The 17,901-nt window shown below is 32.7% G+C and overlaps 1 pseudogene; it reads right to left on the bottom strand.

Annotated features, from left to right (window-relative positions):
- Positions 1–7,136: 7,136 nt before the first annotated feature.
- On the bottom strand, positions 7,137–15,606 carry LOC149569030 (beta-galactosidase 1-like; annotated as a pseudogene).
- Positions 15,607–17,901: the final 2,295 nt, after the last annotated feature.

Here is a 17,901-nt window from a genome sequence, read left to right as displayed (position 1 = left end):
TATGTGCATGGTTATATTTACTATTCAACATTGTTTTTTTACTTTCACATGCAAGTCATAAAGTAATTAATAATATTTAGTTGTTGGAAAATGTTTCTAGAATACTAATTCACCCCCTCCTCTTAGCATTATATATTTCTAACAATTGGTATCAGAGCCCAATTACTCTAAAAAAGTTTAACAACTTGAGTAAGATCCCTATAGATATGCAAATAGTTGAAGAAAAACCTTGAAAAATCTCTTTAGTAGATTGATCTTCTTAGTGAAGAAAGAGATAACCTGAAAGATAGATATGAAGATGCAAAATTTTCATTAGTAAACTAAAAGAGAAGATTGATGATCTAAAATTTGGCATGTAATCAATTGCATAGACTAGTGATAATGATGAAGTAGGAAATCTCCAGAATGAAAATGAGATTTTGAAATATGACCAAAAAACTATTGAAATTAATTTGAGTCTTAAGAAAATTGGTGGCAAGAATGAACCTACATTGAAAACTAAGAATGTAGACCTTAGATCCTAGTTAAGTCAAGTTACATTTGAACTACATACTATAAAGAGAAAGCATACATAATTAGAAAAATACAATGGGTATGTGCAGGATCATGGTGTGCCAAAAAGTGGTGATCTGAAAAAACTATAGTTTTGAAATATCTCAAACCATTTCAAAATCTATTCCAACTTTTTCTTCACCCACCTTGATACTAAATGAAAATAATTAATATCTTTATAAGGTCTACTATATCTTTTTATAACAAACCTATATGGTAAACTTTAAAAACATCCTAAAAATGTGCTTTTGGCCTATTTTTATGTGATTTTTACTTCAAACATGTAGTTGAAAACTTCTTTTCACCAAAGTTTGATGAAATGAAAAGGGTTTCTTAAGAATGTTCTTATATTTCCATAAATGTAAGGTTTGTCAAATTATGAGTTTAGTAAGTAATTATTACTTATTTTATAATGCAGTTATGCATGAAGTCACTAGTACATTTGAGGTCATTTTTTGACCTTTATTGTTTGAAATTTTTGACCAAATTTGACCAATCCATTGGTCAAAAATTTTGACCAATAGGTTGGTCAAAAATTGCACAGAAGTGTTGGTCAATTTCTACCAAGAATTGGTCAAAATTTTGACCAATGCTTGGTAGAAAACTCCATAGCATTGGTCAAAATTTTGACCAATGCTTGTTAGAAAACTCCAAGCATTGGTCATAATTTTGACCAATGCTTGGTCAAAAAAGTTTTGAAGCTCACACTTGTTGAAGTCCACTTCAACAATGACCCTTCCTATGAAATTGCTGTCTAAAACCTTTCTAATTAGATAATGTGTTAGCTCTTCATCAGTGGGATGGAACGTAAATCCAGGAGGCAGTTGTGCATCACCCATATCATGACTGTAACTAAAGTTAAGAGCCTCTATTATTGAATTCTCTTCCCTATCACCCATAGGAAGGGCCATTGCTGAAGTGGACCTCAACAAGTGTGAGCCTCAGGGAGAGTTCAATTCCCTCCTTTATTATTCACACTGTTCTAAACGTAACAAAAATCAGTCTAGATGAAACCACTTAAGTTCTATAGCAACATGGGCATTACCGCAGAGGATCTGACATGCCTCTCCCTCAAATCTAAAACCCAATAATTATCTCATAATGGAAACATTTATACCAACTTGGTTTGTATCTCAATTATAAGAAAACCATCCAACATTCTTTCTAATGTCAAGCTTTGATAGTATCAAGGGCATAATGAAGCACTTTGCAGCAATCACAAAGGATATCTTCTAATTTGCCATATACTAGTTCAAACTTAGATATATCTTGCTGATTTAACATCCCATCATTAAAAGTGCAGAAAGGCATGCAAACATTTGTAGATTAGCATAAGATCCATAATACTGAAATGTACTTGTAATATGCACTTGGAGATGATGCATAGAACCTCTATCTACAAGAGTCATTCTATGAAAATTCCTACAAAAATAACAAAGTTACAGATACAAGAAAACAATAATGTGCTATTCATCTTGCATCCTATGCCTTCCCACACTTTAGATATTAATATCTTTAATTTATGAAATAGTAAATGCTGCCACCAGAATCTCTTCAAATTATCAAGTTACCAACTAGCAGCTTGTATAATATTTCTGCAATTCAATTCTCATTCAGCCACCTCAAGCTACAAGAGCCTCTTCTCATATAAAAAGAATGTTGCCTTTAAAAAATTAAGTTATGCCTCTCAGAGCCTAATTCTATTCCAGCCTATGACAACCTCATGATCACATATATGTATGCCATAGAGATGTGTTAAGGAGACATCATACTAAGACAACTCTGTAGTCTACTACTCAAACCCCAGTAAGCTCTCACAAATAAAAAATTAGGCTTCACTATTAGAGACTAAAATTTTATAGTAGAAAATCTGACAATTATACTTATGGTTTAATAATAGGATGACCCATTGCCACATAAGTATCCACCACCCATGCCACAACTCAAATACAAAGACAAGTAAGAACGTCCACCACCTACAAATAACATTATAAAATGAATAGGAGACTTAATCTGACTTCAACATATGGAAGTGTTAACATAAATAGAATCATGCAATTCAACATGGTTGCTCAATATTGTCTTCTTATTTTTAAGATTCAAATAAACTTAAAGAAATGGAGGATCATGAAGATCTCAAGTAAAACTTGATTTACTGTCCATATATTTCCAAGTCTAGCTAATAGAAATAGTAAACATTTATCAACTTTCTATTTAAATGGGAAGCTACACAAGGTTCCCTAGAATGTAATCATTAAGGATGTATCACTAATATCAAGTATGAGCCACAATGATGCCTATATTTGAAGTATCAAGGATGTATCACTAATATTTTAAAATTTACATTTTTTAAAGGTTTACAGGTGTACTATTAACTATTAATGAGTGAAATTTTGCTAGAAAAGAGTTGAATATCAATTATATCATTTACAAGGAACATTAATTAACTTGTTAGAATGTCGTTCCTTTCAAAGTTTTTTGAAACCTGGGAGACTAGTTGCCCCTGCCTCTTATTTATTTTCATCAAAACATGGAAGACTTGGTGGATTGCTTACAAAGCTAAAAGTTATTTCTTAATTGTTAGAATTTCACAGCTAAAATTATTAGATGTTGCAGTACAATTTTGATAAAAATGCACGTCTGATAGTCACTTGTTATCCTTTTATGAGGCCTCAAGTAAGCATGTACAAAAGGGAAACACAATTATTCAAAGACATTTTTTGTCAAGCTACTTTTCACTGTGCAGATGGCAAGCATTGCATCTTGACAAACACATCTTGCAACAGAACTGTAGGGTCACTGCCAATTTTCGAGAGAGACAAGAATGCCGAGAACATGAAACATATAGGCCTTAGCCACATGAAATAAGACCCAAATTTGGGCACAAAACTTGTAAACAAGGACCTAAACCATATCCAATCGAAACATGTAACCTCAAATCTATAAGGTAGATCCTAATCGGCAAGGTGATCCCAAATCCAGGCTCTAAGCTCGTTGATAAGAGAGGCCATCAGTAAACTAACATGCATCCTTGGAGGGATAAATCAGGCCCTAATTCAATTAAATTTCAAGCAATTTAGATCCTAGTTTAATGAGTGCTTTAATTGGGACCCATGGCCCTAAATTTGAGTTTTCCCTAAATTTGATTTTACATTAAAATTATAATTGCTTCTATCAACCATATGGACCTAAATTAGGCCTTAATTTAGATGAGGCATGACATAAATATACCCTCTAATTGAACACACAATTCCAATTTCAAATGCAAGGGCCTGATAACCAAATGTGTGGCCCATTGTTCAATGATTGGCCCTAATATCCAAACGTGTGGGCCTCTAATTAGGCCCAGATCTGAATGCATTAGGCCCTACCATGAAATGTACAAGCTAGAGTTTGTAAATTGGACTAGAAAGAAATGCATTAGGCCCCAAATTGTCTAACGTATGGACCCAAGGCCTTAGATCTGGCCCCTTGCTCAAGAAAATAGGCATAATGAGGCCCAAAAAACAAAAAAATAGACCTTAAGAGAGAAAGAAAGAAATGAGCAAGAAACTATAGGAAAGGGAGTTAGAAATGCTAAAAGTGCTAAGTCACAAAGGTTGGCACAGTTCAAAGCTGATACACAAGAAATGACACATCAATCCAACTTCACCTCTACATGGGAGAAAATTGGAGACACCAATCTTGGGCCATTTGACATGAAATTTTATAAGGGATAGAATGTATGGAGTCAACCAATCCAAGGTGATTCAGATGATCATTATGAGTGTCATCACACAAGTAGCAGTCTTCCCTCCTATACATCAGTGGATAGAGTTAGTTTTAGAGATGGAAAAAAACTACACGCTAACCACAAAACAAGTCCTCACACTGAAGAAAACTATTGTAGCTCCACTCATAGTGGATACCATAAGAGATTGATTTTAGTAAAGATGAAGGAGATCTCATTTTGATGCATGGTCACCTAGGCATGTCTAGGGGCTATTTGGAGGAAGAAGAGATTCTTGGCATATGTTCTCAATAGACTCCACCAACCACCATGCATGGTGCAGGGAACCTTGGCAAGAACATGAGAGGAGAGTCATTTAGACTCATGAAAATCAAAGTGATCTTGAAAGATTAAGAGTTAAATGTAATTGGATCTATGATCCATCTTTGTATTTGATGCTTTGATGTAATGACGCCTAAAACTATAAAGGCAATGTAATAGAGGTAAATGGTATTAAAAGATTAAAATGCACCTAAGGGGTTATTAAGGGTCGTTTTGTGCATCCTAGCCTAGTTATGGGATTTAAAGACCTATATGGTATTGGACCAATGTAATATGGTCTCTAAAAGCCATTATTTATTGTAAAATCACTAAAAGTGCTCAAAAGTTGTACTTTGCCATGTTGGCAATTTAGGTCTAGTAAGGCTTGTAAGGGGTTTAGGTGTCTTTGGAAGGGTTAGTGAAGTTATAAAACCTTTGAAAAGGTTAGTGAAATTTATTAAAGGAATATATGATTGTAAGTTGTCAAAGTTGACACTTTGTGTCAACTTAGACAACAAATTTTAGTTTATAACTGACTATTACTATTACGATTAGACAGTAGTGGGTATTGGCCTTGTTTGGCTATTTAGTGGAAGGTGGTCAAGTTTTAAATGAAATGGAGAGTTGGTGTTTGGAATAATAAGACATGTAATAGACTTTAGAAGCAATAAAAGCAAGTTTTTCTCTATTAACTAGCCACTTTTCTGGTGCAGTCATAACCAATACCTCTGAAATGATAGTTGAGTTTGGCTCTGAATTGATCATGATGTAGGAATCTTAAGGAATTTGTCTCCTATTATTTTCATGCATTTTCTTCCTTATTTCATAGGTTTTAGGTTCAAATAATCGAGATGGTGTTTGTAAGATAGTGATTGGCATAGCACAGTCAGGTTTAGATTTGAAGTTTTCCACAATGTGGAAACTCTTACACCCTTTGTGATCTATGTGATTGGTGGAAGATTTTCACAATGTTGTACATACTTGTATATTATTTTTTTTCTACAGGAGAATAGATAATCTTGGTGGAGAACTAGTGTTGAGTGTTTATTTGTTGATTGTGAAAGAGCCTGTGTGAGCACCAGTCAACATGAATGGGCTTACCTTCAAGGATAATGATATTTGGTGAAGGAATATGTATGGGGAGGACATTAATTAAATTTTAGTGTAGTCCTTTTTTTTTGGTGATGTTTTTAGTAGTCTCATTGAATAGGCCCTAGTTTAGTGACCCTAGAACCAAGGGTTTGGTGGAAAATGAATTGGATGGCTAATAGAACCTTTGAGATTTCAAAATATCTTGTTTTATGAGCCCTAGAAAGATTCTTTCAATGTTTGGGGACAAGAGGATAAGTGGAGCTATGAGTTGCTTTGAAAATGGGAGAGAAGTAGGCCTTGTTTGGCATCACTAGGGGTATTGGATCTTGGGTATGATCCAAAAGAGTTGATATTGAAACTTAGGGAGGATGTATAGATCCCAAAAGGGTATCTTAATTAGTTTCTAGTTTCCCTAGTTGTTGGGAAATATTGGAGAAAAACTCAAATTAGTAACTAGGATAAAATGAACCACAGTTGTTAAGATGAACCATGATAACCATATCATTCATGGGATAAAATGGGGTTGTAGTAGAAATCATCTCTCTTTGCAAATTCTCATGTTTTAATTGTTTGACTGGAAAATTGCTCTTACCTGACATTGCTAAGGAGTTGGCTTATTTCTGAATCTCCCATAAACAAAGGCTTCATTCTAGACATTTCAGCATTGGTGGTGAATTCAAGTCCAAGCCGCAAAAGCAAAGACATTTACATAAAAACTAAGCAACCCTATCTAGCAAGAAAATATATATAGAGATTTTTGACTAAAATTACAAATTGATGCTGAAAAACTTAAACGATAAGAATTGTTCTGTAGAATAATAAAATAAATAATGATAGCATACATTTCTCATTTCCAAGTTGTTCTGGTGCTCAGTGGCAGAATTTTGTACCTGTTGAATCATGTTGCACGAAATTATATGGAATATTTAATTATTTAATATAATGTACATGCATTATGCAATCATATGATTCAATATCTTACCTAGTGGTACAATAGACAAATGATAAGATAGTTGACAATGATTTATGATTTACTAGGATGTAGAATATGCAAATTCCATGATAGTCAAGATCGATCTCACAAAGTTTAAGAGGTGCTACTTGATAGCTTTATTTGTTTCAGAGGTAGTCACAAAAGGATCAAATGCCCTGGAAAGAAATCCATTACTGTAATATACCTAACACTTCCCTTAACAAAAATAATATCTGCTACCAATTTATTCCAAATCCAAGCAATCAAATTCAAAATACACTAAGCCAACATGTTTCTAGTTGGTTGTAGCTAGGATCAAGGAATATGATACTTGAAAAACAATTATTGTCTATCAACTACATATTCCTCTTAGTAGCTCTTTCTCTATTTTTAAAGCTCTTAAATTCAAATTTTACCATAAAAGTTGCAGTATCATCCATAAGTTGGCATCAAGTAGAAAGTTGAACACAAAAAATATAAGAAATCTCACTAGTGTTGAGATAGCTGGCCACAATTTTCAGCACATTTCTTTGGATGAAAAGTTCCTTGATAGTTGCATCCATCTGAGCAGACACCATTGACATGATAAGAAGGCCAGCACCATCTAATATTCTAACCATTTACCCATGCTTGTCCTTTACCCATTGTGCTCAAATCCAATCCTACTGGATCTTCACTAGCTGGTGCATCAAATGTTGCATGTATAGTAATAATTTAAATTTTAATGAAAATGTTGAAAAAAGTACACAAATTGTAACTATGCAAACCTTTTCATGGTTCCCGTGGTTGCTGAAAAAATCATAGATTTAACATTTAACATCAGGAGCATACCTTGTACCATGTTAGTGCCTATCTCTGAGGGACAATTACTCCTTTCATCCATTCAATAGAGGAATGCCCATCTATTGTATGGAGATCCATTGATTCACTTTCCAAACCAACCTACATGCATAAAAAATTAGATATGCATATACATAGAAAAATATTACAAAATGAGCTAGAGTTGTATTATCAATCATAATAAATCATAAGATTCAAAACAAGAATTTCTCCCAGAAATCTGTACCACACATTTGTAATCCATTCAATACCATTCACCCTTTTACATTTGAACTCCAAAAAAGCATCCTTTATGTCAAAAACTAATGCTCATATTCTTGAATATTAAAGAAGAAACTTAAGTTGTTCTAGAATCTGAAGAGAAAAAAATTAAAAGACACCTAGGTCCACTTGTCATAGGTAAAATGTGTAGAGTCATCATGTTATTATAATTTGCGAACACATATATAGAAAAAATATGGTGTTGTTGGGATGTTTGGAAAGAAAAATAATAAATTTTAGTTCAAATTATGATATATTAAGAAAAGTACAAATATCACTAGCTTAGCAGGAAGACACAAAATGACATATTTGATCCAAAATTGATGACTTCAACTGTGTATTATTACTTATCCATTTGTGCTCTCGAAAACATGTATCATATATAAATAATTTAATCAATAATTAAAAATCTAAATGTATATAAACTATTCTTTTCTACTCCAAATTATAGTATCCTATTTAAGAAAATAAATTAACAAATTTGCATTAACATGGTTCATACTTAGTAAGAACACTTTTGTATAGACAAGTCTCATGTTCCCTCCTTAAAGCCACTAAGGGTAAGTGGACCAAGAATCCCTATATTCCAAGATTCAAAATGGGGTCCAATATTCTGTAACATAAACAGATAAATCAAGAATTAGTATCTAATGTGGAAAAGCATTATACTATTATAGTGACAACTAGTAATATTATATTTGATTTCATTTCACATAAAAAACTAGTGACTAAATTCTTATACATGAAATTAGACATGAAACAAGATACTGGCATCACTACACCTACTATTTTCACTTTTGCATCTGCCAAATAAGACAAAAATATAGAAGCAACTACACATATGTGGTTTGAAACAAACCTGTAAACCAACTGTCATACTCAAGAGTGCAATTACGTTTGTTCTAACCCTAAGCTTCACACCAGATGGATATCTCACTTTAGGGTTTTCCTCGCTTCCAAATTGAGAGCCTATCAAAAGCATAAATCCAACATGAAAAGTCCTCCCAGTTCTCATTTTATATGTCTCAACATCCAAAAACCAAAAACAAAAAAACATACCAAACTAGCAATTATTAGTCCACTTTGATTGTCTAACTCAATAGCACTAAATTAGAAAACACACTTTGAATTCAAGGATGTTGGATGATCTTATACTTGCAAATTCTCCATTGATGAAAACATGCAATTCATCAGGTACAGAATCTATACAAAGAAATGAAAGACCACCATTCTTTATAAAAGGCTCATCCTCACCAACTTCAACACTATACCATACATGATACAACAAACATATTAATACATGAAACTACCAATTTGTGCCCAACAAAAGAAAACTCTTAGGTTTGAATTGATTTAAGATTCTTGTTCAACAAACTAGATTTGTGTTCAACAAACAAAGTTACAAACTAACCATATGACTATTCATCAAGTAGTCTTCCTATCCACAATTCAACATTAAACATTTAGAAACTAGAGGAAGCATTAAATAATAGATCTACTTGGAAGAAAAAGGAAAATAATTGTTTATGATTTCCTTAAATATTCCTCTATTATCAAAAGTAACATGTTAATATTTAATGGAGTCAAAAACTTAAAATTTTAAAATAGAAGAGCATTCAGAGCTTAGATACAATCAATACAGATATCGTAAAACAAGTCAAATGTGAAGTGTAAATGAGAAGCAAGTAACAACAAAAAAAATATTTCAAAAAATGAAAAAGATACGAATGCAAGACACTGAATAAAGTTATTCCACAAAAAGAATAATCATACAAGCGATCAACTAAAGCTATCTTGTGATCTATGGATCAGAACAAAATTAATTTTCTAACCTTTCTAAAATATAGTTACAAATCTCAACAATGTGAAAATTGAAACCAACAGAAAACATTCATTCTAATTAGTAACAATGTTTAATAAAATATTCACCTCAGTAACCATTTAGAAAACTAAAAGATTAAAAAAAGATGTGGAAAAGGTATATCTCACCTCGTAGTGTACTACAAGTAGTCAGTATTATCTCTTGTAGTGTTTATCTACTCCAACAAACTTATTGTAGTGACAGAGCTATCTACATTGCAAGTAATATATTCCTGGAATGATTCCCAAGAAAATCCCTTAACAAGTGTCATTTTCATTTCAGTTGTTTGGATAGCAACTTGGCATAGAGCGTGTGAATTTATTAGTGCCATAAATTCTGCAACTCATGTGCAACTAAAGTAATTCAAATACATTCTATCCATGTATAGAAGAAATATAATGCACTCTAGAAGAGAGCATATTTTAATAAATAAATTTTCACACTAAGTTTCTACAATTAGGGAGAATGCTAATAGACCAAGCATTGATGTGATAGTGCTGATTGTTAAAAAAGACTGCTGCATCAGAGTTTGCATAAAAATTTGCAAGGAAAGCAACACAACTTCCACGCCCTGCAGAATACACATAAGACTGAAAAGACAATGTTGTTAGCTCATTGTGTTTATTATAGCATTATCAACTTCTTAAATTTTTTCCCCCTTTTCAAATGAGACTTTAAAGTTTAATCTAAAAATAGTCTATAAAGTAGAAAACCGATCAACATGCTCAACTTACTTGTTGATAAGTGGCAAGAGAGTTAACTTGAGGATCACCACTAACTAAAGTAGCCTCACAAAGCCTTATAGCCTTCTGTAATTCTGTAAGATGTCCCCACTTTGGTTTCCTAAGAAGCCCTACAAAGAAAGGAAAAGAACAATAGTTCATGTTCTAATTCCTGAAGACTTTATAGTATTTTTGAGATAGAATTAAAATACCAAGCTCAAAACAATTTACATGTTTGAAAATACTAAAGATCCAATTGATTTAATTTGACCCTAAGGTAGGAAGGAACTTAAAGTGAGATATAAACGTCATCTTTTATAAAGATAAACAAATGTATTATTTTTTAAGAATTTTATGTAATTCAGAAAAAAATATCTATTCTAGTTTGACACTATTAACAAAGAAGAATATCACCGCAAGTCTTATCTCATGCTCGGCAAAACATACCATATTCATCAATAGGTGCATCATAGTCATAACTAGTTGTAATGAAAAGCCCTCCTGCAATATGGCCAAAGTTTGTTCCACCATGATACTACAAAGAAGAGAAACTAAATTAATATAAAAAATGAGGCCATATAAGAATGGCATGTGCTAGGATAACCCATTTTCTTCAAGGTGAGCTCTACCATATAATAGTTCACAAATGATCCTCCTTTCTGAATAAAGCGAGCAACTGCAAAGGCCAGATCTTCAATAGGTCTATGAGAAGTAGTACCTCCAAATTATATAAACATACAAAAATAGTAGATAGTGAACTTATAATTATAATGTCAATGGCATTTAGTGTACCCACTGGTTAAAACATAAAAAAGAAAACACTTTACCATCATTTCTTAAAAAGCTAGAATCTGCAAGCCATCAAGAAGACCGATTGCCTAATTATTGCAAATAGCACTATATAAGCAATTTTTAAAATTCAACAGAATTGAGAAGAGGGAATGATCTATACCATCCACTCCATGCCTCAGTCGACATTGATGGTTTATAGGGTTTTTTAGGTACAAATTTGTCACAGTAGAAACCGTTGCAAGTGTTAATCTATCAACAATATTCAACAAAAGGGTTGAAGCATTGAATACTTAGATTATCAACAAGAATTATTATAGGAACATAAAATAACATGTAGACACCTTAGAAACTTGGAAGCTTACATTACACTATTTACCACTTCTTCAATTGTTTGGATAAGTGTACATTACATTAAAATACAAAAACTTGAATGCTAGGAAATTGAACTGATGAAATTGATTTAGTGTAATTGCAAGGACACAAGATAATTCCAAACTGACCATCACAATTGATAGAGGAATTAGAGTCCACAAGCCTCAAAATAGAAATGGGTCATATGAAATAGAACTCACCATAGGATCTGGTGCATCATCCTATTTGCACATAACCCAGGGTACACCTATACCCAATCCCATAGCCATTTGTGCAACCCAATTCATGTATGATGCCCCAGCAAGCCCAAACACCACTTCATCAGGTTTGTATTCATTTTCTACCTATGAAGAGGATGAATTAGCAGGTCAGGGTATTCATTTATTCCATATAGATGTACACTTAAAACTGTTCAGATAGAAAAAATTGCCTTAACATAGATTCATGGTAACGTTGTAAGAAACACACACACCTGGGACATAATAATAGGTCCACCTTGAGACTCAAAGAGCCCTTCACTCTTCATTATGTCCACAAGCTTTGATGTAAAACTTTGCATTGCCATCTATAGTACTCATCACTTATTCAATATGATAAACTAGATCAAATATTATGCATTAAAATCCTATAAAGATAAAAGGCAGTTATAAGTCTTAAAAGTGTCATCATTTCATAGAGAAGCACCTTGAAAGGCATGTTATCCATCTTGAAGCTGATGCCAAGGACAAACTTTAACCAAACTAGAAAGCCCCTGCAAATTGATCAATAGCATTAATATCCACATTTAATAAACCATGTTGGGTGTTTGAAAGAAGAGAACCTTGCATGTAATATAGATCAGTTAGAAAAAATTATACCCAAAATTCCATTCGGCACAGAAATAAGGACCAATTTGAAGGCTGACATATAATCCTTCCTATTACATTGTCTTCACGAACTTTACGAGATCAAATCTCCCCTCAAAATAGTACTGCAAAAGCAATAAAGTAATGTAGAGTCAAAAATAACTTTAGCAGCTTTGGAACCTACAATAAACTATGAATCTAAATGCATCCCTATACAGCCGAGTAATTTTAAGAAAAACCCATGACATTCATTGGAGAGAATCTAGATTTTACTTAATAGGACTATGAGAAATGATTTTCATGCTATGGACATTGAAATTTGATGTAAATAGGAGCTCTTTGTAAGCACTACGATGTGAAATAGCACATGCATTTAGTCTGGTGGAAAAGATGCCAACAAAGGTAAAGCCCTCTATCAATTCTTATATTATATAGCAGGTGAAATGACTAGCTTCCAATATATGTGCTGAGAGTGCACATATATATGTGGCTTCAAATTATTTTATGAAAAGGAAACAATCAGGACTAACATTAATTTACACATCACTTTCCTAACATGAAAACTACCATCAGAACATGTACACAAAAATTAAAGTCAAACACAACTTAGTTTTAAGTGCCTGGATTCTATTTGTTCATCTGTTGATAAAGAAACTAGAGAGAGATGTTGTAACCTATAGCTTCATCTCCATATCTAGTGCATGTTAACTTTGTTTACCCAAATCCATAGCCACCAACACCCTTTAACAGTAATCAGAAAGAAGACCTAGCATAATAGTAGGGCATAGGGGTAGGAGCCAACCCTTTAAAAGATTGGGTGGGCATTTGACTGAATGAAAGCACAAGTAGCTGAGGACCAGTAACAAAGTTATTAGCTAGAAGGATAGGAATCAATCCACCAACATGCCTGTTGCCACAGGATTGAAAATGTGTACCATGCCTTGCAAATCTAATACCATGAGTTGTTTCTTAAAAAAATACATAACCTCTACAATATACCAAGAAGCCTCCTGCAATGAAACCTCTTGACATATTGAATTTTATATCACTGTGTGTGTAGTTCATATTACATACTACAAGAAAAACAATGATACACACAATTTATGTGATAGACATACATAGAAGAGGGCTTCAAATGCATTCCAATATTGAATGCTTTTTGAATAGATAATCAAACTAGTTTTCATGTAAATACAACCAAAGTTTTAAATTAGAAGTTGAAATGCTCTAGATATTTTTTTATTCTTCACCTACATTTTGGGAGACTTTGCTTTAAGACTTTGCATTGAGTGTAATATTTTCTCCCACTAATTTTCTTGATTCTCCCAACTAGATATCAAGTTAAATGAAAACAACCTTCCATTAAACATTAACGAATACAAGATACATTGCTCCTTAATATGACATGTGTCAATCTCAATTTAGACATAACAAACCTATTAATTTTCCCAAAGCACTCACATTTGACAAGATTTGGTTTTGATTGGAAGACAACACCCATAGAGATGTTCTACTACCTACTGAAACTTGCAAATGTAAAATATATTAGAGAAATATGAAATTAATAGAAAATTTCAGACAATTCATATCACCCAAGCCATACCCTTATATTCAAATACTTTAATTGCATGATGAAGTACATTCACCATGTAATGCATATTTCATAAATCCTATTCATGATCATTCAATTAAATATCCCCACCTACTAGATAAATCTAATATTTCCATTTTCCAAGAGTGACACTCCCTCCCATGTGATAATAATAAAGAATCTAACATCTAATAAATAATGGACGATATTTTCAACTGTAGGTGCAGATGCTGGCAAATCCATTAATCATATTTATATTGGATATTCAACTATCATTTACATATACAATGTTTTCTTTCCCAAAATGCAATAAAATATCAAATAAGGAATTATTTCTTGCAACTTTAAATAAGATTTAATCCATTGCATGAAATCTTATGCATATGAAAGCACTTTAGAATTACAGGCAAAAAATCAACAACTAAGCATCTTTAACATCTACCTACATATAAATCAAACATATTTTTAAAAATTACAAACTTCAATGGTGTTTATTAAGGGTTACGTTACTAAAAATAAAACCTAAGAGATTCAACCTCCACACATCTATAAAATAGTAGATAAAGAACATATAGATGCTATATTTATCTATAGTTTGCTACTAGCATTTTAAGCTTGTGGATTCTTTAGATCTATTGGAAAAGCACTAAATTCTCACCTTTAAAAAGCTCAATTCTTATTCATTGCAAAGGGTTGAGTCCAAGAGTTACACATTATAAGGACAAGTTCAAAAAAACTTTTGATTTTTTATTCAATTTCTAAATAAAAAATTGAAGTGCCTATGTCATTATCTAAGTTATTAGTTTCTTTGGAAAATGCCCAGGTTTTGTTGCGAGTGTGAGCCTAAGACTGGTTCTAGGATAGTTCCACCCAAAAAGTGAGTCAAACCTACCAAGAGCTTTGGGTGCCTAGGAAGCACCTAAGTAGAACCTAGGATAACTAGTCTTTGGTCATTTTATGTTATTTAATTATGAAGAGGAGTATAAATATTATATATTAAATAAATAGTAATTTAGATTTTCATTGTTTAGTGAAATTGTGTGAATTTTGCAAATCATGAATATATGAAGTATTTTATTAATAATTTTATTCTCAAGTATGAGAAAATCATGCATGTGTATGTAACTGCAAAACTATAACATCTAGAACTGCATCACTAGACTTATCAATTGATGAGCTTAAGGGGCTTTCTAATGAATGGTTCATAAGGCACAAAACTTGGTGAAGGTTTTGCAAATGGGGTTGTAAGCTTTAGGTTTAACTATGAAGGAAACTCTGTAGTTAAGTGCGCTCAGGCTAGAGTAGTACTGGGATGGATGACCTCCCAAGAAGTCCTAGTGCCTCACCCTTGTGAGCATCACCTAGATCCAATGAGTGAAAAGTGTTCCATTTATTCTCTTGAGAGATGTATTCATATTGAATCACTACTCCTGAAACATGGGTCATCGAGTTTGACTCAAAAATCACACAGTTAAATCCTGATATTCATATCACAATTTGACTTATTGTGGAAATTATCTCCTACTTATCAATCACTAGACTTGTTCCTACTGCATCACTAGATTCATTCCTTCAGTTCAAAGGAGCCAGACATTACCACCCATGTGGCAATTAGTGCTTTTCCTGGAAGGTGTGGGACTTTAGCCCCCCGAGGACCTCCAACTATTACCGACATCATGTGAGACACAATAATTTTCTTAAGGATTGGGCAAGGTGTTTTGTGGACTATCTTAAATTTGTGGGGCAACAAAAGCATTTTGTGGCATACGAATTATGAACATTTTAATCTTAACTATTTAGCCAAGCTAAGCTAACTAGTCAGATTACCATATATCTAAGAGATGCAAGATATTTGTGCAAGTAATTAGTCAATAATTACATTGAAAATTCATTTCTTACCAAAATAGCATGGCATAGAATGGAGGCTTTAGTTCTCAATAACTAAGATATATGTGAGATTTTCAATAAATCATTAGTAATCAGGTTTGATGGTTTTGTCAAGTTCAATTCACTAGTTAATGATCAGAACCATAGACAGATCAAGACCTTAAAGTTTAATAACAATAGTGAGTTCACTTCAATACACTTCCAAGAATGCCAAGAGAGGTAGACATTTGAACAAATCAATCCAATACACCTCTCAACAAAATTAGGTGACTGAGAAGAGAAACAAAAATATAATGAAAATTTCCTAGTACATGATGCACAATAGAGCCATGCTATAAAGATAAGAGGCAATGAATAGTATGGTATATCTACCGAAAAAAAATGATGGTATTTAGTTTGGGAATACTTAAGGTTTTCTAGCCAATGTACGATATGAGAAAATATGAGCATGATAGTAGCATGTGAAAGAAAAATTCTTTCAGGTTTTTCACAAAAATGTATTTGAAAATAAGTCAACTAATTATCTTTTTATGTACTTGCGGAACTAAATATCTTGTTTTCAAGGCTATTATATTTAATGTTTACCAGGAAAAAGATTGATGTTTCAAGAATTTTATATTTGAAACTATTCGTAAAAACATATATTTTCAAGGATGTTAAATTTAAGTTAATCAGAGAAAAGATTATTCAAGGATGACCATTTCAAAACAACCTCCTATATTTTTTAGGAAAACTTGAGAATGATAAGACCATGCATAAAAGTTGTAGCAATTGCCTCACCTGCAAAAAAATTGAAATGTAGAAATTTCAAATCTTGAGTGTGCCTTCCACCAACTTTTACAGGGCTTGAGATAGGCATTTTGGTTGAAGAAAATATAGAGAAAGATTGAAGTTGAGCCATATCAATATATGCAACTTCCAATTTGTCTTGCACCCATTTTCCATTTTAAAATATTAAACAAATTTCAATGCCTTCTCAAATTACTAGAGGATGGGAGATGTAAAAATAGACACAGTTGAATCACAAAAGCACTCTATGTTACTTAATTCATGTGTGTGGAAAACTCTTTCCTACCATCTGAAATAAATGAAATCTTCTTTGAAATTATTTTAGTTTCTATGAAAATTAAAAAACTTTAAGAATTATTAATGTACACTTATTGTCTGTGATGTTTGAAGAAAAAAGACATTACACAGGCTAAACAGTGCCTATTGATAAAGCAAGGCCAATTTTATGAAATAGAGAAAATATTGTTCCTATCCATCATATGAGTATGGATAAAATTCAAATAAACTTTGAAGAATAGTGACAATAATTGTGAGAAACAACAACTGAAAAGGTTTTTAGTGCAAGGAGCCATGGCCTAGTAGTGTCAGGGGTAGTATAACCTAACAAAGGTTCAACCCTATGACACCATGGACATGAGGAGAGTTTGTGCTCCAGCAAACACTGAGTACCTTTGAATGTGACCCATGTGTAATAAGGTGCATTAGAGACTAGCCCATGAATAGATATCTGGAAAATGTGCTTCAAGCTTATTCCACACAGAAAAATGTAGTCCAAGTTAACAAATCCCACACAACCATAAACATATCAAGATATTCTCCCACAACTAAGTCAAACTGTATAATTAATCTATCAGTGGTAGACCAAAAAAAAGCTTATTTCATTTTGCATATATTCATCTACAACATGATATACTAATAAGTTAAAAAGGGAAGCTATGAAGCTATAAAAAGCTTCCAAGAATCATTCTCAAGTTATTAGTAGCTACTAGTTTATAAAAGATAGAAACCTTTATCTTTTTCAGTATATTGTAGTGCCAAAATCGTATTAACTTGACTCTCAATGGCAGTGCTTTGATCTCTATTAAATGATCATTTTTGTTAAGATGGAGACTCTCAAAGACAGTTGTAACAATCTTCACAAATAGAAAGCCGGTGCACATTTTCTTTTTGCAGACACACCTCCTTGAGGTTACTTAGTCCAAAAGTAAATGACATTGCTCCAAAATCTACTTTGATCAAGTAATTCTCTACTTCTAAATATTCTAAGAGATTAAGTTGCACAGAAAACCCACGC

Source organism: Cupressus sempervirens, chromosome 3 (assembly GCF_028749045.1).
Source record: "Cupressus sempervirens isolate cs-2001-9-10 chromosome 3, ASM2874904v1, whole genome shotgun sequence".
NCBI lineage: Eukaryota > Viridiplantae > Streptophyta > Pinopsida > Cupressales > Cupressaceae > Cupressus > Cupressus sempervirens.
This window is presented reverse-complemented; position numbering and strand designations above follow the sequence as displayed.